Source organism: Chroicocephalus ridibundus, chromosome 1, assembly GCF_963924245.1.
Source record: "Chroicocephalus ridibundus chromosome 1, bChrRid1.1, whole genome shotgun sequence".
NCBI lineage: Eukaryota > Metazoa > Chordata > Aves > Charadriiformes > Laridae > Chroicocephalus > Chroicocephalus ridibundus.
Window position 1 is genome coordinate 92,376,689 of NC_086284.1, and position 22,858 is coordinate 92,399,546.

Here is a 22,858-nt window from a genome sequence, read left to right on the forward strand (position 1 = left end):
GATTTTGAATTGAAGGCTAGAAAAAAAGTATCACGATTTGCAGACACAGAATCAGTCTGTGTGGTGACCTGCCAAGCCACAGATATCACATATGCTGAAATGCTTGTAGCCCAGTCACAGAGCACTTGTACTATACCCAAGAGGCTCACGGCAAAAACAAACATGGAACAGTTCCCCAGGAGAGCAAAGTCAACATCACTAAGACCTTCACAATATCATCAACTGACTGCAGTGTGAAACCTAACACTTCTCTTTCTTTGGATGTTTCTGCAGTAAGTGCAGTAAATTTTGAAGATACAGAATGATCAATATGAAGATTACTCTTTTTGGTAGTGCTCCTATTCATAGATAAAGTTAATGGTGTTTTGGAACTATGTGAATGGAGCCTTTGTGGTTAAATGGCCTTTGGTCCACCACAACATTCTTACCTCTAATTTGGAGAGAGATGGATTTGATGGGTGGACTATTAAATAGATAAGGAATTGGCTGGGTGGCTGCATCCAGAGAGTTACAGTTAACAGCTTAATGTCCAAGTAGAAACCAGTAATGATTGGTGTCCCTCAAGGAGGGCCAGGTGAAAGAGGCTTGATTTGCTTCTGCTTGGGTGATGCACTTGTATCTTACCAGAGGGTCATAAGAGCTCAGTGTTTAATGGTAGAAAATCCTGAAAATACTTAAAATCCTCCTTCTTACCTGAAAGGACATGATGTGGCACCTTTTTCAGTACCCCTGTCTTGAGAGGGTCTTTTTAAGATAAAGTTACACCTATAGACTTTCCTTTATTTAGATCTGATAACTGATTTCATCAGGTCATCGGCTCATGTCTCAGTTCCTTTATCCTGTAATACTGGGGATGTCTGTTACATAAAAAGATAAAATGCTCTTTTCTGCTAGACAGACTCAACTAAATACAGTATCTAGGTAATGGTAAACATACTTTTACTTCATAGAATCATAGAATCTTCATGCTTGGAAAGGACCTTTGAGATCATTGAGTCCAACCATACACACAGAAAAAACCACCCCTACAATCTCTGCCACTAGAGCATGCCCTGAAGTGCCACATTTAGACGTTTCTTAAACACCTCTAGGGATGGTGACTCAACCACCTCCCTGGGCAGGCTGTTCCAGTGCCTGACCACGCTTTCAGGAAAGTAATTCTTCCTGATATCTAATCTAAACCTCCCCCGGTGCAGCTTCAGACCATTTCCTCTGGTCCTGTTGTTTTTCACCTGGGAGAAGAGACCAACACCCACCTCTCTGCAACCTCCTTTCAGGTAGTTGTAGAGGGCAATGAGGTCTCCCCTCAGCCTCCTCTTCTCCAAGCTAAACGTGCCCAGCTCCCTCAGCCTCTCCTCACATGACCTGGTCTCCAGACCCCTCACCAGCCTGGTAGCTCTCCTCTGGACACGCTCCAGCACTTCAATGTCCCTCTTGTCCAGAGGGGCCCAGAACTGAACACAGGACTCGAGCTGGGCCTCACCAGTGCCGAGTACAGAGGCACGATCGCTTCCCTGCACCTGCTGGCCACGCTATTCCTGATACAAGCCAGAATGCTGTAGGCCTTCTTGGCCACCTGGGCACACTGCTGGATCATGTTAAGCTGCTTGTTTACCAACACCCCCAGGTCTTTTTCTGCTGGGCAGCCTTCTAGCCACTCTTCCCCAAGCCTGTAGCGTTGCTTGGGGTTGTTGTTACCAAAATGCAGGACCCAGCACTTGGCCTTATTAAACCTCATACAGTTGGCCTTGGCCCATCGATCCAGCCTGTCCAGGTCCTTCTGTAGAGCCTTCCTACCCTCAAGCAGATCAACACTCCCACCTAGTTTGGTGTCATTTGCAAACTCACTGAGGGTGCACTCAATCCCCTCATCCAGATCATTGATAAAGATATTAAACAAAACTGGCCCCAAAACTGAGCCCTGAGGGACACCACTGGTGACCGGCCGCCAAGAGGATTTCACCCCATTAATCACAACTCTCTGGGCACGGCCATCCAGCCAGTTTTTAACTCAGCAAAGAGTACACTTGTCTATGCCATGATTCGCCAGCTTCTCCAGGAGAATGCTGTGGTGGACGGTATCAAAGGCCTTACCAAAGTCCAGATAGACAATGTCCACAGCCTTCCCCGTGTTCAGAAGGCGGGTCACATGGTCATAGAAAGAGATCAGGTTGGTTAAGCAGGACCTCCCTTTCCTAAACCCATGCTGGCTGGCCCTGATCCCTTGGCTGCCCTGCCCTTGCTGTGAGAGCTCACTCAAGATGATCCTCTCCATGATCTTTCCTGGTACCGAGGTCAGGCTGACAGGCCTGTAGTTCCCCGGATCCTCCTTCCGACCCTTCTTGTAGATGGGCGTCACATTAGCCACCCTCCAGTCACCTGGTACCTCCCCTGTTGACCAAGATTGTTGATAAATGATGGAGAGAGGCTTGGTGAGCTCTCCCGCCAGCTCGCTGAGTACTCTTGGGTGAATCCCATCCACCCCCATAGACTTATGTGCATCTAGGTGCAGAATAAGATTATTGACTACTTCCTCCTGGATTATCTTCCAGCTCAGGAGGCTGAACACCCTGGGGATAGCTGGTCTGACTATTGAAGGCGGAGGCAAAGAAAGCATTAAGTATCTCAGCCTTCTCCTCGTTCTTGGTTGCAACTTTCCCCCCCGCATGCAGTAAGGGATGGAGATTCTCCCTGTCTCTCTTTTTGTCGATGTATTTGTAAAAACTTCTTTTGTTGTCCTTAATGTTAGTGGCCAAGTTGAGCTCCAGCTGGGCTTTTGCCTTCCTAATTTTCTCTCTGTGTCACCTAATGGGATCTCTGTACTCCTCCTGAGTTGCCTGTCCCTTCTTCCAAAGGTGGTAAACCCTCCTTTTATTCCTAAATCCCATCAGAGGTTCCTTATTCATCCCGGCTGGACATTTTCCCTGCTCTTTAAACTTGCGACACTTGGGGACAGCGTGCTCCTGGGCCTTTAAGATTTCCTTCTTGAAGAGCGTCCAGCCTTCCTGGACCCCTTTGGCCGTCAGGACTATCTCCCAAGGGACTCTCTCAACCAGTGTTCTGAACAGGCCAAAGTCCTCCCTCTGGAAGTGCAAGGTGGAGGTTTTGCTAACCCCCCTCCTTACATCACTACAAATTGAAAACTTGACCATTTCATGATCACTAAACCCAAGATGACCTCCGATGAGGTCTTTCATTAGCCTTCACTTGATGCTAATGAAAAAAGTAATGGTATTCTAATTTGGACTATCATAACAAAAATGTATCTTCCACAAATAAATTCTTCCTGCTCCTGACCTGAAAATTAATCTTTTTCAGTTGCCATATATTTATATAATATTTTGTAACCCACCTATTGAAGCCACATTTTACACAAATATAGATAAGAAGATGAACAGTTACTACTTGTCCCTAAGGAATCTGCACACAATGACAAACACATATATGGGAGTTATACTGTTTCTTGAGTAGCTTACTGAATTGACAGGTATGTGACAACCCTAATGTATGGAGTCAACAAAAGACACTGTGAAAAGCCTTAACAAAATTAGCAAATCCACGAAGAACCAGAACAATCACATGCATAATCTTCTCCTTCACGATTCATATAGAATCTGCATTAGGAATGGTTTCCTTCACATTGGAATTGGCCTAAACTGTATCCATTAACAGATACATATAGGGCTGTATAACAATGTCTTCTGCAACAGAAGTGAACAGTGCTCACTGCCTGAGTAATCCCTTCCAGTCATTATCCCCAGGTTTCCTTATGATGATGAGAACAGAATTAGCCCAGTTTGGTTAGCCCAGGCGGTTTGAAGAATTCCAACCACAGTGTACAGCTTAAAATTTGTTTTAATTTTTCCTAAATTTCATCTCCATCCTTCTTTTCTCATATTATTGGGTAGCATGCAAGTTTAGGTTCAGCTCTGGAGAGGACAGCAGTTGCGACTCTAGCTGCATTCAAAATTCAGGACAGCCTTAAGAGTCTGAAGCACAGATTTTCATGTCACTTAGTATTTTCTCTAACTGGATTCTTCTCCTAAATTATATTATTCCTCCAATGATCGATCAACAGACAGTAACAGTCTTTGTTATAAAGGCTTCTTATGTGAAATAAATCACAACAAAGTGAATTGGTATTATAGCACATTGAAGTAATTTAGTTAAACTTGTGAGTCATTAAAAACTTTTCTGTTAATAACTTTAGCAGGCCTTAATTTTAAAAGTTAATAAGAAAGTTAACTCCCAAAGTCACCCTTACACTACCCACACCATTACTTCTTTGAAACTTCTGATATCCAACACTGTACATGTGCTCATGCATTCTCAGCTGTCCTACTCATCGTTTTATATTTCTCATTGATGCTGTAGAGATCTCTGATGGATGCAACATCAACATCCAATTTCTATTTAAGTACAATTCTTTCCCTTAGCTGTTATACTTAATTGCAAGATGAACATATGTATAATATTCCAAAAACCCTTCATGGTGTGAAAAATGCAGAGGTACTTTCTTGAATTATCCAGGAAATGTAGTCATTGAACAGGTAGTACAAGAAAATGGATTAGATCTAGAGTAAATTCTGTAATATAATATAATTATGCTTAGAATCTACTGTTTGTAAGAAATATGCCTTTGTGATAGCACTTAATGGCTCACGAGGCTTTTGAAGAATCCCTCACAGCTGACTGAGTTTCTGATTCCTTCACATCATTTTTCCAAATCTGATGGACTTCTATTAATTTTTTTATTCATTTTTACATGACCAAAACTAATGCCACTCCCTTTCAAAAGCCTTTAAAAAGCAAAGTGAAACCTTACCAAGAATTGTGACCTTTGTATTGAAGGCAAGAAACGTTTTAATTGTTGTCAAGGATTCAAACAAGAATTCTATAGTGAAGACAGTTTTGAAATCCATACATGCTTGATCTTTGTATAGGTGCTATACAGTGCAAATGTGTTCCAGGGGGCTGTGATGATGGAGTTCCCAAAGTGCTGCTCCAGTCATCTTATACTTTGGAGGATGAAGTTACAGTGTTGCCTCTTAACTTCTCTAATACTGTGGGTGTATTTCTGAAATTGCCAGGTTTGGGAACTGCTAAATGCATGCATTAAAAAACTTCTTCAGTAGCATAGTGAATCTGTCTTGCAAAATGAAATTCTAGATTACTTCTTCAAAGACTGCCTGAAGAGTTTCTTGGAGGACATCCAGATACTGCAAAAGCATTTTCAGGATTATCAGAGAGCGAGGCATTTCTGAAATGTTCAGAAAGGCAAAAGCCCCCAGAATAAGTGTTTAAATACTTCCTGTTTGTGGCGCAAACATGCATCCCACACAGTGTTCTCAGTGTGAGCTAAAAATAAAACAAGGTCTGCCTTTGGGTCTCCTGAGTAAGTACTAGTACAGATTATTCTGAGGTCTAAAGAGAGAAAAACACATAAACAGCCCTTTTTGAAGCAGGATGGTTAACACAGTTCCTTCCTGCTGCTCCCACCTTCTTATTTCACATATTATAGGAATGTAGTGGGTTTGTGACTTGCGTCAACTTTGGTTGAAATTGGACAAACAGTTAAAAGTTACTAAGATGGGCTACTGCCAACTAGACTATGAGCAAATTTAGGGTGATCGCCTAATTATTATTTTTTTCCTTAGGGAAGCAGATTAAAATGCAGGTGGCGTGACAGTTGATAATGGACTACCATATATTTCACACATCTCTGTCCTTGGATTATAGCCAAAATGATTCTGCTTTAAAGCATGTTACAGTAATGTCCAAGTCCTGTGTTGCTTAAAAAATTTGTGTGTTGCCAAGCTGGTTTGGATTATCCACTCTAGAAGCTGATCATGACAGGTCTGATGTGGAAAGCGCTAGTTATTTCAGCACACATTCAATTAAAATAGCCTTTTCTCTTTTCTGTGATACATACTACAGACACCAACAATAGTATTCCTTTTAGGAGGAACCAGTGTTAAGAGTCCTTTGGTCATAGCTTGGAGTACTTCTGAAGGACAGCAGAGATGAATCAGAATTCTTTTCATTCTCAGGAATTAATTGAAATAAATGCTTGTTAACCTGGTGGCTGTTTGACATAGTAGTGTGATAGTTTTAATGCTAAAACCAAAATGACTAGTTTGTCTTTTTCAAGGTCTGAATGCTTATTTATTTTAGTGTTGTAATTGTTTATATTGTTGATAGGCCATGTGTCCATGCAGGTTTTGTCAATAGGATTATGTTGCAGCCATTGATTTTCTTTCAATGAGTAAATAATGAAGTAATTTTACCTTGCCCAGGCCTTAATCAAAATAGCTCCTATATTTTGCTGTGAGAGGCTGCATATTCTTATCTTTCAGTCGGTTATATGTGAGATGGATATATATATATATATATATATGATGAACTATTCCTGCAAGCAGCAGTGTCCTTCAAAAGTTATGCGTCCCTACTTCCGTTACTCACACATATAGTGTCAACAAACACTATAGGGTGCATTTTCCCAGGGTCGTAGCATTCTCACGGTGCTAGCCTGATTAATTTGTGTTATATCAGGTACTGCCTGTTGTTAATGACCTTAAAATAAGTCTTTCTCTGCTGTCGTAGGGTATAAAAGCAGACTACATTCCATTTTAAGGATAGGTAATACAATTTATTTGAAAGAAATAACATCACGAAATAACATCACAAAATGACATCACATTATTTTTTCCAGTTTGTATGTAATCTCATTTCATTCTAAATTTCAGTTGAAAACTCTTTAGGATTAACAGGAAGCTCACATAGCTTCATTGATTTCAGTGGAGGTACATCAGTTTACAAACAAATTAGGATCTTTTCTTTACATTGCCATATTTGAACACTAAAGTTCTTATATTCTCAGTACAGTACATATTTTATTGTCAGAGCCAGACCTAATGATGAACAGGGAAAGTAAAATGTAAGTAAAATCTAGTGAAATCTGAAGGGTTCTTTTTTTTTAAAAAAAAAAAAAAGAAAAAAATGTTAGAAACAAGATGGAAAATCTTAAATAGATTGTAAAAATCCTGTTTGGTCTTTGAAAATGAATGCTGAACACTGTTTCAGTAATAAGTACGAAACAAAATAACAGCTCAGTTTTAGTTAGAAAATCTTTTCTTAAATTTCTTTGTGTAACTTCCTCTGAGAAGGCAGCTGAACCTCTGCTGTCTTCTCTGAACCAAACTTCTTCAAAGGAAGAAAAAAAGGTGAGAACTTGTACAATCCTATTTAAGATAAAGGGATTGACTGTGTGTTCTTCAATATGCTGAGGAGGATGACTGACAAAGATATGTAGGTAGCAGAATGTTCTGAGAGTGATTCTACAGCTAAGGTTGCATTTCAGCATAGGCTTTCTGTGAAACATAGATCTAGTTCTCTTTTTGAAAAATCATTTTTGTGAATTTTCACATAGAATTATGGCATTGGATAGAAATAACAGAACAGTATTTTAAATACTTCATGGAGACTTTATATGCAACTATTATCGGTCCATATATCTCCAGACAGCCGTTGCTCTTTTTTTTCCAAGCTACTCACAACATCTGCTTTATCCATTCACATCAGTAGGTCTGAAGTCTTTATCAAGCATTAAAAAATGTCTAAAAATTAATATATGGAAAACTATATTTTGAAGCTTTCAAAATTACTGACACAGAACCTGCCTGCACAGAGCAGTAATGCCAAAGTTTCACAACAGCAGGTTTTCTTCACACACTAATACTAGTCTTAATATGACCATTAAATTCATGTCATTTCCTCTCCCATTCAGTCTTCTCTCAGGTCAACACGCTTCTGTGCCAGATTCCTCAGCAAGTGATGAGAATAGCTTGTATGATGAGAAGGCTGAGTAAGGAGAGATAAGACTATATGTAGATTATTATTTTCTAAGATAAACCATGTGTTGTGGTCAGATGAAAGGATGTGTTTTAACGAGGTGGTTTAACTTCATTACTTTGCTTTTGCGAGACTCAATAAATTCTATCAATATCAAAATTATTTGTATAGACATTCATAGCCATTGGAGAGAATAAAGAGAATGGCTACCAAAAAAAATCCCATTAATCTCAGGTAAATAAATTTTTTTATGATTTTTAATTATATCCTCGACATTAGGAAAGATCACTGACCTGGTGCTTTTATCAAAGTGAAAGCAGAAGTTGAGCTTCAGCAATTCTATATTTTGCAAGAATTCCCTCAAAGCAGAGAAAATCATAATCAGCATTATTTGGCTTCTCCTCCTGTAGCTGAGATCCTATGAGTGGTGGCAGAAATTTTATTAGAAATTTTAAAGGTAAGTGAAACCACAGCTTGAGCAAGCAGTAGGGCAGATGCAGAAATGTTCTCCTGTGAAGAACCATTGTTGAGCAGCCCTCTATTCTGAAAGGTAGCAAGAGAAAACTGAGGCTCGACTGAAGAATATATTGGTTTTCTGGGGGTGAAGAGGAGAGAGAAGTTCCAGTGTCTGAGACAGAAAAACTGTCAGTTGCAAAAATAATTTATACCTGTTACCTACACCTCTCCTCCATTATTTGTTCTCCTATGAATTAAAGATTATATTCTAAGTGGAGCTGACAGCTATTCTGTGGTATGTTACCTGAAGTACATAGACTGAGAAAATGAAACATTCATTTGCCCTTAATAATCACATTGTAAATGAATGGAAAGCTCATTAAATGAATCTATTTCCTGTCAAACCCACTGTGGAAAATCCCTGGGCAAGGTGAACTAAATAAACGTGTTTGCATAAGCCATATCAGGGTTTTCTATGACTTCCATGTGATGTTTATTCAGCAAACAGGCACAGGATCTTTTCTGCATTATCAGTGGCTGAGATGCATCCAGTCTGTGAAGCTCACTTTGTAATCTTTCATCACTATGCAGTGTTCTAGGGTTCCTCTGACTTTGGATGGATTTTTATGCCTGCTTTTAGCTTTGGCCCTCCAACCCTTGCCCTGTTGTAAGCCTAGTTAAATAGGTACAAAAGGTTCCTGAAAAAAAGGCAAAAATTGCGTAACAAAATTTATTGCCAAAGTGTAAAGGCTGAGAGGAAAGCTGTGGTGATGAATGAACAGGTCACAGCTGGAACCGTACACTCAAGGAACTGAGGCCGAGGAGGTTTAAACTTTTTACAGTTGTGGGTAGTATTGCAGAGGAGAGAAACTTGTGGAAAAGAACTAGCCATCAGAATATTTCCTGGTTTTATGCACTGCAATCAGAGATCCAGCAGTAATGAAGATAAAATCAATGGTCACATCATTAAGGTCGCGGATGTCTTAGGTGAAAAGTGCATCATCCTTTTTGAAATATCCACTGAGTTTTATTAATTTTTCAGTTCCATATGAGCTCTGAAGCTTTCTGTGGGCTCCAGCTCAGAGGCTTGCAATTCCTTTGTTTGTGTCACAGTTTATTTTGATATTGATGGCTGTTGCTGGTTGGCTTTTTGGTTTGTCAGTCTTGGTTTTTCTTTATTTAATCCATGACATTATTGACATGGCAATGGATTCCAGAGTTTGTGTGAGAATTGAAGATCCTCAGACGCATACAGCTGTAATGAAAATCCCTTTGAATTAAAGGAATTGAAGCATAGGCTGCTTAATTGGGTAGGAGTGAAAAAGAATATGAACGGAATTAAAACAGTCAGGAAAACAGGAAGAACTGCTGATCTGGAGGGCTACCTAGCACTTTCCTTGGGTGTTTCTCTCTTTAGGTGAGGGAACTCACAAAACAGCTGTGAAAGTCTAGGGCACAGTCATGCATAAGTGTAAGAGATAAAATTACTTAAAATCTTATTTCTTAATGTCTTATTTGAATTATTTAAATTTTTTTGGATGTTGAAAATATTGGGGCTCATCTTTTGAACTATTTGATTAAAATCAGAGACTGTATCTGATTAACTCTTATCAGAAAATTCTGGGGAAAGAATATATTGAGTTCTCCTCTCCAAACATTTTTTTTTCTTCAACCCTGGAATTTGAGATACAGGCCAGATGAATTTCCAGAAGAAAAAAGGAGAAGGAAAGCATAGTGTTTCAATGCACTTAAAGATATTTTGTTTATCGTGATAGAAGTACTTTTTAAATATGAGATTTTCCTGACTCACTCAGACATCTCCAATTAATATATTTTATAGCTGTGTTGTCTCTCATTCAGACCAGATATTGGCACAATACCATGCACTCAGAATCTAACAAACTGGTCATGGAAATAGTAGTTCAAATTCTTCAAACTTTCTTGTATCCTCAAATGAGCCTATAAACTTCCTTTGTCCTCAGTGCCTGATAATACTAGTCAAGTAAATATAATTTTTCTTGTATTTATTTTTTTCTCAAAACCGTAACTGGCATAAAGGCAGTTAAAGTGCTTTTTTTTTTTCCTTCTGAGCAGTACAGTCATTACCAATTTTAAAGGAATGTATGTTTAATTGTTTCCAGTCTGATGCATTTATTCTCAAGGTTGTAAAAACCCATACTTGTGAAGACAAAGTTGAATGTTAACAGCTGTCTTAATACAGTGGAAAATTCATTTTTTACTACAACAGAAGCCTAGTGTTCTGAAACCTAGGCAATCCATAGTAGAGCAATCCTTCCACACAGACTCCAGGAGAGGGAGGTTTCTAAAACATGAGCTAAAATTGTAGGGAGCTGACTGGAACAGGGCAGGCCTGTCCATTTCTCCTTATAAGTAAACAAGGTATAGACTTGGGGACTTTATCTGGGAAGGTGCTCGTGCCTTGGATTCCTCTTGATTTCAGCAGAAGTAGTAGATCCTCCACACTGTGTACAGATGAGATTGTATCACATAAGAGGCTGAAATTCTATGGAGTTTTTTATTCTTTAGTGTGATATTCTACAGACCCATCACCCAGTCTTCATAGTAGCCCTAGCAACTACATGAAATGACACCACTGATAAGCTATATTCTCAAAATAATATTTTCTGATTTTTTTTTAATGTTCACTTTAGATATTTGCAATTAACCTTACATCATAGTCATTTTTTTCTTATTATTGCCAGTTCTGTGAAGAATCAGAAGTGGGTAAATCTGAGGGTGCTGAAAATACGAAGATCCCTATTGCAAGAGCCTTTATGATTTTCTCATCGTTTGCTAGCTTATGAATATCTTTGACTTTCCTGTCGTGGAGAATTCAACTTGCCAAAAAAACAAGAATAGCTTTACACCACTACCGTTGTCAGTGTCGTGATGATGTTATTTTGACTTTGGTATAGGGAATTCTTTTTGTTGATGTAAATGAAGTTTGTGAAGATTGTGTGATGAATGTGTATTATAATGATCCATGCTAATAATACCATGAATTATTGTATAGACAGTATCCTCTCCTTTCTATGTGTAATAACAATCAAACAACTGAGCCACAAGCATCATTTGGCTTTGATTCATGTTAACTGTTCCTTTTCTTAATACAAATTTAATTGCGCTATCAGTCTAAGGAATATGAAAATAAAAAGTAGGAAGATATTACAACAACAATTATGTCTGGTTTATTTTAATGAAAGATAAAATGGCTGTTATGAAGAGTGCAAGAAAACTTGTAAAGCGTCCTGTTTACGTTGACATATATATTATCCCATTTTCAGAAAAGTATGTAAATGCAATTAGGTGCAATCATTTGACAGATGCAAACAGCATAGAATTGCAAATGTTTACAGCTGGCTATTACATTGTCAGTCAGAAAACAGGCATGACAAAGTTCTTCTGCTACTTATAGAAATTAATATAAAAACAGTAGAAATCCCTATTAGTTGCTAACAATGCAGGTAATTAAGATTCTGGACAATATCCCAGACTTTTGGCCAGAACTGATTTTTTGTAGTAGAATGGAGTACAACAGTGAACTCCTGAACAGTCTGCTCTTCAAGTGAGCTGCTATATAGCTCAGAAGTAAACGGCATCACTCACAAGTAGTTCAAATAAATTATGTTGTTTTTCTAGCAATGTCAAGGGTTTCTTGTAACTTCAGTGAAACTAAGAGAGGAGCAGTCAGCCAAGGAGGCACTAGAAATAAGAAGTAATAATTGTAATAATTAAGTAAGTAATAGAAGAAATAAGAAGTAATAATAAGAAGTAATAATGGTATTATCATAGAATCATAGAATGTGTTGGGTTGGAAGGGACCTTTAAAGGCCATCTAGTCCAACCCCCCTGCAGTCAGCAGGGACAGCTTCAACTAGATCAGGTTGCTCAGAGCCTCATCAAGCCTGGCCTTGAATGTCTCCAGGGATGGGGCCTCCACCACCTCTCTGGGCACCCCGTTCCAGTGTTTCACCACCCTCATTGTAAAGGGCTTCTTCCTAATGTCTCATCTAAACCTACCCTGCTCTCATTTAACACCATTGCCCCTCGTCCTATCGCTACATGCCCTTGCAAACAGCCCCTATCCCCAGCTTTCCTGTAGGCCCCCGTCAGGTACTGGAAGGCTGCTATAAGGTCTCCCTGGAGCCTTCTCTTCTCCAGGCTGAACAACCCCAACTCTCTCAGCCTGTCTTCATAGGAGAGGTGCTCCAGCCCTCGGGTCATCCTCATGGTCATCCTCTGGACTCGCTCCAACACGTCCTTCTTGTGCTGAGGGCTCCAGAGCTGGACACAGTACTCCAGGGCGGGGGTCTCAGGAGAGCAGAGTAGAGGGAGAGAATCACCTCTCTGGATCTGCTGGTCATGGTTCTTTTGATGCAGCCCAGGATGCCACTGGCCTCCTGGGCTGCAAATGCCATTGTTGGCTTATGTCCAGCTTTTCATCCACCGGTATCCCCAAGTCCTTTTCCACAGGGCTGCTGTCTATCACATCATCCCCCAGCCTGTATTGATAACGAGGGTTGTCCCGACAACCCACAATTATATATTTATGAGAGATACAGAGAGAAGAAAGTACAAAAGAGAAAGTCTAAAGGAGTAAAAAAATTGTTTAAGCTTGTTTCTGTCTTCAATTAACTTGTTAAAAACCATAAACAAAACTGACAGAAGATGCTAGAGGGATTTGATTAAAAACTGTAAAGATACTGAAATGGAAAATGATAGCTCTCCTTTTTACGTGTGCAATTAATGTTAATTAATCTTTTTTTCCTCAGTAAAGTACATGAAAAAAATATTAAATATTAAAGCAAACTTTCCAGTGAGATTTTCAGTCTCCCCTGAACCCCACTGAATGATTTAACTATGGGATCCAAGCTGCGTCCAAGTTGTGGGATTTTCTGCAACTTTCCAAAGATACTGCATATCCCTGCCAAGAAAAGCATAAATGATATTGTTATTAGAGGTCTTATGGGTTTAGATCACAAGTACAGTTTTGAAGCTCTTCATTATCTGTTTTGCTAGTACACTGCTCAAACGAATTATGGCAGAAAATGTTATCTATAAAGAACTGCTGCTCTCAAAGAAAAGATGACACGGCAGACAAAAGTCCAAATTCTTCTCAAAGGGTTGTAAGAACTCCATTTGGTAAGGATCTGACAGTCAGATTGTAGCTTCCTATTATATTACTGCTCATCATCTGGGTTAATGTAACTGCATGATACCCTTCCTTTATTCAGGGCAAATCTCTGATACTTAAATTGAGAACTACAACAGGGATGAGCTCACACCTCATGTGAGCATGAAGTGGAATTCATCTCAAATAAAAGGCAGATTTAATCAAAGTAATTTAGGCGCCATTCAGTGCAGAGAGAGAGGCACCTTTGTCATCATTCATCCTATCCTAGACTGATGTCCTAGGATAAGCGTGATAAACTTAATCTGGAAAATTTCATGGTGGGCTACTGTAAGTCATTCATGGGCCTGAACCCTGAAGCAGTTCTTCAAACTGGCCTGCAGCCTGCAGGATGGAGAAGAACTCCTCTGTCATACAACTGGACTGATACTCTGTTCTCCAAGTTTCCCTTCAACGTTGTATTGGAGTGGACAGAGGCAGCTTAATGAGTTATTTCTGGCGTCTGAAGTTGCTTCCTGTTGTCCTCTGCCATGTTACACGACCAAAATTCTTGCATTTCTGTCAAATGGTAGATGCAGACAGACATTTGAAAGGGCATGGTCATCTACACATGTACTGTCTCAGCTTGTATTGAACTTCGGTCTCTTGATTCATCTGTTTTCCTTGTCCAATTACAATAAGGAAAACAATGTTTTGCCTGCCCACCTTATGCCCAAAGTATTTAATCTTTGCCTGTGGCCATTCTTTTTTCCTAATGTATTATTCACAGGACAAGTTCTGATATTTATCAAACTCCCTTTTAAAGTGCAGATGAGTAGCTATTCACACAATGAGAAGAGCTGTTGACATACTAGAAAAGCTAACTAGAGAGAAAACTCTTCACTCTATAACACATGACTACAGTGAGGGATTTGAAGCTTGGTGAGGAACCTGATGCAGCAATCAGTAGGTGATGTTTTACATTGTGCAGCAGGTCAAACTACATGATCATTGTAGTCCCTTAAGGGCTCAAAATCTATACATCTTTATTCTGCTTATTCTTCTCTATTGGAAGTGGATTTCTCTAGCAGTGATTAAGCTGCCAGACTAACTGAGGTTTAGGTTAATCAAGGAGTTTGAGCTGTTACTGGAAATGGAAGTAGCCTATATTGGATCAAAGTGATTGTCACAGCTTGTAGGAATTTACTCTCAGAAAGAAAGAGAAGAAATATGTGAAAAACAGTGAGCCACCAGGAATACATGAAGGAGAGGGAAAAGAAGCCTGACAAGAAAGAGAACTGGAAAAGGGAGAGGGCAGATATTTATTTAGCTGTGGTACAGAGCTCTCTGTGTCCATCAGACTCAGTCATGGCTGCATAAGTGTAAAGCAAGTTGATGTTGCAAGTACAGGACTATTATTTGGTTTTTAATTTATATTTATTATTTCTGTAATTATTATTTCTATAATTATTATCAACCTGGAAATGTTAGAGATTTTTAGCCTTATACACATTTAGTTTCTGAAGATTCAGCAGGCAAGTGGTAAGAAAAGCAATTAATCTATCCTCTGAATGTAGGTTAGAAATATCTGATAATCTTTGCTAAGAGTCTAGTGTATGTTTAATTTCTTTCTGCCACACTGATAATAAGAGCTAACTTAGCCTTGAGAAGTTGATTTACACACCTCTAAGTCAGTAATTAGCTAATGACAGTCTAAACGTTGATACCTGTGGAGCACAGAGGTGCCGAGAACTGGTCTTGTGTTGTCCATTTGAAAAGGGAACAGATACCCACAGCTCTCCAAGGACAGGGGTCTGAAGAATACTTGGCAGCCACAGGGCAATCATCTGATCATGAGCTAGCACCCTGCCTTGTGAGGTTGTCCACAATTTCTAGCCTCGGCTTCGGGGTGAGTGCATCTAGAAACCATTCTTCCTTATCTTCTGCATTCAAGCCTCTTATGCCCTTGCTCATGTATATCTGCAGTGTATTCCCCCTATTTCTCTTTTCTCCATTTATTTCACCCTAATAAACTTGTGGAAAATATGTTTCTACTGTGCACTGAACTGCATAAATAGAATGCCTATCCAGCCTGTTATCATTTTTCCATAGTTGGGATCCTAGAGCAGCACAAGATTTAAGAATACACCTGCAAGATGGAGCTCACCTTCTAGCATCTTTTCTAACCAAAGAACTGAATTATTGATGAACAGAGCCTGAAGCATTTAAGGTTAAAATATGTACTATAAATCATGCACCAACATATGACCCCAAACTGAATGTATAGAGGAATTAATTTTGGTTTCATGTGACGTCAGCATGGCCTGTTGGATGAGTTACAGCCTTGCATTCCCTCTGGGGCTATCTATTATCTAATATGTCTTACTCGATTTTCAGTTTCAGGCAGGCAAATTGACCATGTATACTTGCTTGTGTCAGTAGCTAATTTTAGGTAGCCGGTCTAATTGAAGATGTTATGCTCCTTTAGCTTGTCAAATAGAAATTCACATTTTCTGATTAATGTGATTCATTTATATTAGATTTGACTTGACAGGATGACAATGTGTAATATAGAATACAAGGATGACAGGGTTCTCCATCTCCTCCGTCACATTTCATTATGAATGTTCTAGTCAAGGCTGTGGTCTACAGTATCTTACCTGCAATACGATAAAATTTAAGCAGTATTGCAGCCATATATGGTCCCCACAATATGTTCTCACAGGTGGTGATATGCTTTCAGAAGGGTGGCAAGTTAAACAGCTTTCTTACATTTGTAACCCTTACTTGTAACTGGCTTTGTGTCAGTCTGATGTGACTGAAAAATTACTGAGAAAAGGTGAAAGGAAAAGAGGAAATCCTTGAAAGAAAGCTAAACAAACTTTAACTGATTCAAAATAACAAAAATATTTAGAAGGGGGAAAATATACAACTCACGTAAATACTAACACATTGGTTGGTGGAGGAGAGAATGGGTTAGGTGGAGAAAATGGAACAGTAGCCAGAAGTTGACAAATGTGTCAAGAAATATAAACATGACATCAAATAAAAGAGCGCCAGTAGCTTCGGCACAAAAATGTTGGGAAAAGCAGTAGATAATAGGAAAATGGTCCACAGCTGGGTCTGTAGAGTAATAACATACATAAGTTCATTGGCTGCATCAGAGGTGCAGAGGGTGGTCTGTCAGTCCAGCATCTCTCAAACTCAGGCACCAGAGAGACAGGAAGCAAAGGGCAGAACCCCTCCAAGATCCCAGGTGATATTAAATGTGTGTTCCTAAGTGGAAAATTGTGTATTCTGTTGCTTCTATAGGTCAAATGCCTTGCATACATATAGCACATGTTGAATACTCAGTTTCCTGTGCCACAACAGTCTCCTTTCTAACTGTGTAGGCAGTCTCACTACCATCTGGATAATTGTGGTAAGGGTAGGACTCCATTTGCTTTAACAGATTAATCCACACAGGCAGTCCAGCCTGCCCTGGCCTATTGCTGCTACAGCACTCCCACTGCAGACCCGCACGCGTACAGCTGTCATTGACTTACAGCAACATTCATTTTGGAAGGAGCCTTGAGACACCTCTAGTCCAATCTCCTGCTCAAATTAGGTTCAACACTGAGTTCAGACCAGGTTTTTCAGGGCTTTGTACAGTTGGGTCTTTAAAGACAAACTGTGTCTCCAAGGACAGAGATCCACAACCTCTGAGACGGCCAGGTTAAAAGCCCCTATCTCCCCTCTATCATAAGAATTCACTTCAAGCCCCTACCCTATCCCTGCCAAATTGGATGTGCTTCCTGGTCTCATGTTTAGGCAGTCCCCCTTCCCATCCTAGGAGCTTGTCTTCTCATGTATTGTATTCCTGTTCTGGTAGCATTCCTTCATTCTGTAAGTGTTTTTGTTCCCTACATTTTTGTACTGCCTCTGAGAAGGACGTGGTGGCCTGAGAAGTAATGTCTGTTGTTTCGTAGAGGCAACTGAGCTGGTGTAGCTGCTACTGCAGTTCACAGGGTCACTCCTGCAGATCTCGTCTGACCAACAGTAACGGGGTATGAGCAATTGCTTCATGTATCTCATCAAGGAGAAGAGATTTTTTAAGTTTCCAGTGCAGCAATTTAATAAATGTTCTTATTGTCCAACACAGACTTAAACAGTTCTTAAAAACAGGTAAAAAGACATTTTGTCCAATAGAAGAGATTTATAGAACCTGTTCAGGAAACAGAACAGTTTTTGGCTGAACTGTCTTGTGATGGAGCACCTGGGGCAGCACCTCTCTCAGTGTGATATCTTCAGTAGGCTTTGAACAAACTCAATTTGCTGCTGATGTTAACAACAGAGGTGTTGCAGAGTGGCAGTTCTAGGGACTTGGTGACAGTGATATTAAAACTCCAAAGACAGATGAAATTTCTGGCCAGTACCGAAGTTTTGCACTGGCTGAGATTTCAGTGATCATGTTATCTGCAGAGACGAGAAATTACTGCTTTTCATGGGATTAGTTCACTTTGACATGAAATGGCAGATAGAACCAAACATGCATCTGTCTTTTCTTCCTTGTTTGTTTCTAAGGCCTGCAATAGGGCATCCTAACACAATAAACCACAAGCAGAATAATAATGCTTGAGGTTGGTTTTTTTTTTTTTTAAATTGAACTTTTAAGACATTTTAGGAGGTAATAATAGATCTAAAATAAGATCATTCTGACCCAAGTCCCTCTTCTCCAAGGTGCCAAGGTGCAAGGTGAGCAATACTGCTAAATGGAGCTTTTAAACATTTCAAAGTGTTTAAATGTTCAAAATCACCCTTTGGCATTCAGCCTTTTCCAGGGATTGCAGAGATTTCAGTGTTTTTGTGGACAAATAGAAATTATTACAGCAATAATACAGTTGCATAAGCCTATAGCTATGTTATGCTTTTCTGATAAAAGGGCACTGTACTAAACTGTACCAAAATTCAAGCTTCAGCTTTTATACATTCAAGTGCTGGGTGGCTTAAAAAAAGAGGAAAAAAAAATGTAGATGCTTTAGAAAGGTGAAATAGCTATAACACATTACAAAGTTACTGGTATAGTAAGAGATATAAAATATAGAAAATGAGGAACAATGAAATTAAGATCAGTTAAAGTAAAGGCTATATTAAAAAAAGTAGTAGAATTGATGCAGACGCAATGGATAAAAGCAAGGCATACTATAAGTACTAAAGGAAATTTTTTAACTAAAACCGACTGGGATGTCTGGAAAAATAAGTATAACATAAATATAAAATATGTCCTTCAGAAATATGACACTTGATTCAGATTCTTTGTCCTTTATGCATATTCTTGTACTTCCATGTTTGCAATTTTGCAGTTGTAATGTTGCTGCAGCTGTAATGATCTAAGGAAATTTTCTGCGATTAGGTTACATTTGAGAATTTTATTTTTGAAAATACATACACTTTTTCCAGCTTTCCTAGTAAAAGATATCTCTCTCCTGTAAACCTTGCATCTTCCCTACTACAAGAGTATAGCAAAACAAGTTGTACTTAAAAAGTTAGTACTTATAGCTATCAACTGCAGCAAAAAAAACACAAAACAAGCTATATATTTCATATGGTGCAGTGGAGACAATCCTGGTGCTTTGTGGCCAAGGAAAGTATAAATGAGGAAAAAAAAAAAAAGAATGAAGGACACTTATGTGGAGTAATTACTAAGTTAAGTTGGCTAAAAATACAAAAGTACAGCATTGTTCACACATTAAGGAAAAGTATAAAATCAAGAGGCTTCTGAGGTAGAAAACAGCCACAGCTGGCATGAAGAATACAACACCTGTGTTTCCCCGATAAGGATGCTTGTGAAGCTACATGAGGTGCGGGACGGGATGCAATTATTCCGCAGCTTTACCTTATGATGTATGGCAGATATGGGAATGGGATGATACCATGAAACAGATAAGCTGCCAATTAGCTGCCTGCTCAATACTCAGAGCCAACATTTTGTCAAATTTTGATGAAATGCTGTCCTTTGTGCAAACTTTGCTCATTATAATGTCATTATAATACCAAAACACACCTCCATCCCGAAGGCTACCCGCCTTCAAGGTGTGACCACTCCTTCTTGAGTCTGCGCCCTGAATTTCTCGTAAACTGTACCTTTAATTGTGAAGCGAGAGAGTTTTACACCAATCATAATAAAAGTATGTATGACTAAAGTCACTCAAACTCCACCTTGAACAAATAGTATAAAAATAGCCCGAGAGAGGGGGGATACCCAGGGAAGACACCATCGCAAAGAACTCCATCACTGACTTCCAAGATCAGCCGATGGGCTGAGTCTCTCTTCCCCCCCATAGGGACGCCTTTGGACACCTTCCTCGGGAAACTTAGAAATCTCTCTAGAGAATCTCTTTCCTACATTTATAGCCAGGCTGTACTGTTTATAACTTTGTTGCGTGTTTTGTATACTTAACAATATCTTTATTTGCACGTGCTTTGCAGACAGTGTATTTATCACCGGCAAACCTAAGAACCTGTATATCTGTTGTTTAAATAAACTGCACTGTTTAAGTAGCTAGTTTCTCACTGAACGCAACCAAAGACTCAAGAGAGGCCGTGCTAGTTCAGGAGCACGACTAGACTGAAGGTGCATTCCACTATTAGTGTATCCAAATCGTAATAATTTAATACATATTAAACGCAATTGGACTGATAGTGGTCAATTGGGCATCACTCAGAATTTAAACCCAGCCGCACCTGGCCTCCCACCTCAGTGAGGAGTGTTAGAATGCAAGGGGGTTTATCTTCTGCCAAAACTGCTTGGCCCCTTTCACGCAACAACTTAAAATAAAAAATACATGGAAGTGAGGGACAGCTAGATCACATGCTCCACGTAAAGCGGAGATTACAGAAGAGGCAAGAAGAGGCTGGTGGGGATCTTTTTAAAAAAGAATGAAAACATTTTTTGTATTATCATTTTTTTCCAAATAGTAAGATTCACTTTTCCTTCTCCCTGTGCTTAATTTTTAGAGGCAACTTAGAAGAAAAGAGGAAACAGGTGTAGCCGTGTTAAAAAATATATATTTCTTATTTTGCGCATGCTGTTTTCCAAAGAAAAATTACCCACATTTTAGCCAGATATTTCAGATAGCCTGTGCTGATATTTGTGAACGGTAATAAAGATCTACAGTTGGCTTAAATACAATAGTCAGTAAACTTTATCTGTGCTTCTCTTTATTTAGAAATATATGTGATGGTGCACATAGAACTATAGATACGAATACAAGAATAATGCAAGGTGTGTGAAAAACTGAGAGCTGTGTTTTGATGGGTCAAGTATGACTGGAATCCACTATTCAGGAATCCATGGATGAGGCTCAAGGTAGGTTTGACATTCAGTGTTTCAATGTTGCCAAACAAAAGATGCTTCTCTTTTATAAATCCTGCTGTACAGAGTTCTTCATTGTTAAAAGTGCTTTTTCCAAAGAGCTATGATTCAGCCTGATCTTAAGAGCACTTCTCCTGTTACCTGCTCTCAGCTTGTCTAATCAGAGTCCTTGTAGCTTGAGTGGCAAGGCCAGTCCAATTTTATCCCTCCATAAAGCTATACCACAGGTAGAATTATCCCAGTTTCATCCTTGATGTTAACCTTTCATTAATTTCTGGTGCTTGTATCTTTTTTGAACGTTAACTAAAGGCTGGTATCTCACTACATATTGTAGCTTTAGCACAGATTGTACTTATTTCAGAATTCCTGAGGCAATTATCATATTCCTTCCATAGATACCACTGTGGTAGTTGGTACAGATTTGGAGGTGAAGATAATGGAACCAGAAAGAGTTTATAGTAATAATAGATCTCTTTCTCTTCATTACATGAGGCATTCTAATTCACGTAACGTTCCTTCTCCAGTGGAGGACTGCAGCAGATTGCCCATTCTTGAGCTCAGTATTAATTATGCTTACTAGTGCTTCTGTAGTTGAAGGTCCCATGATAAACTCCTATTTTATTTTTAGGGGTTTATAATTCATCTTTAAAAGCCCACTTTGGACTGAAATATGTCACCACCATCTAACACTGACTTATCTGACCCAGCAGTAATATATGATAGATATGGAAGGAAGAACCTGCACTTTGAATAATTCAAGGTGATTACCTCATGTGAAAAATCATTCTTTTCATGTGCATGTCATCAGAATGGCCATATAAGTATGCACCTAAGATTGACAGGCTATATCTCATCACAGCACTATGTCAATAAACACAGGCTGGTCCTCTTCCCTACCTTTTCTTCCTGATGCAGTTTGCATTGCAAGAACTGAATTAGGTATTTTTCAAAAGTCAACAGAAAATGTGGAAAAAGCGAAATTTATCAGTCTTTTGACATTCCCAGTGCTAGGAAACACGGTGGCATGATTTTTAATAGAATACCTTAATTCATATGTCACCAAAGGAGAAATAATCTCCATTGATACTTGTATTAGTGGCTTTTAATGAATTATGCAGTTATTCAATTTGAGAGCAGAGTTACAGCTTTAGAGGACAGGTGTGTGCATCACAAGACCCCTGACACTAATGAATCTCTAGCTGAACAAAGTCATCAGACCTAGCTCAGTACTCTTTTTCCGAACTATAGACTCAACTCAAAACTGATTATCAAATTCTTTCTGCCAAAGAATACAAGTAAAATACGAATCAATGGAGGATGTAGCTGTCAAAGTAGAGTCACCAGAACTATGATTAAGCTATCCTTTGTATAAAGGAAATTATGCTCCTACTTAATCAGTTTCCATCCCAAGGGATTATCAAATAATGCCCTCTGGGGTTTTTTTTCCAAAGCCCAGTAGTGATGGGGAGCAGACCAGGTGCTCGCTGAGACTCGAGAGCCATCAACCCAACATAAGGTCTACCATATAACAGACTCACCTCATTTTGTTGGTGTATTCCTCTGTGCTTATCTGCTAACCTTCCCAAAAATTCGTACTGTACACCAGGAAAATATCAGCCCTCCAAAAATGCAGGAATGGAAATGTGAATATAGTGATAACAGTGCAAATAACCATTCTACAGAGAAGTAGAGATCTTTGCTCTGTTAGAAACTGTTAGCCATGTATTTCCATTTCAAATCCTGTCTTGAGCTGCTGTTGCTCAAAAGTACAACTCCAGTTCCTCAGACCTTACTATGAAGAAATGCCAGGGAAGGGAGTACGTATCTCAGCCAGCCACTATTGGCAATATATTGCTTAAAATATTTTTAAAACTTGTGAACAAAAATTATTTTGAAGGGAGATGCTTGAGGATTCTGCAGTTTGCTGGACTCATGTGCAATGTGTACTATTCCACGGCTTCTACTTAGCCAGCATGACCCTCATAAACTCTTCTTTAGAATTAAACTTGAAATGGTGCAAGAGTATTGAAGAACATTTAAAGAAAATAAGTTTTAATCTGTATGGA

General features: G+C 39.1%; 1 long non-coding RNA gene across 2 annotated transcripts in view; it reads left to right on the plus strand.

Moving 5' to 3' along the window:
- The window catches only part of LOC134519389 (uncharacterized), a 78,572-nt gene that overhangs the window by 31,664 nt on the left and 24,050 nt on the right, over positions 1–22,858 (plus strand). For both annotated transcript variants that reach the window (XR_010072205.1, XR_010072206.1), the window contains exon 2: positions 20,647–20,786. This is a non-coding gene — a long non-coding RNA (uncharacterized LOC134519389). The remainder of the gene's footprint in view (positions 1–20,646; positions 20,787–22,858) is intronic.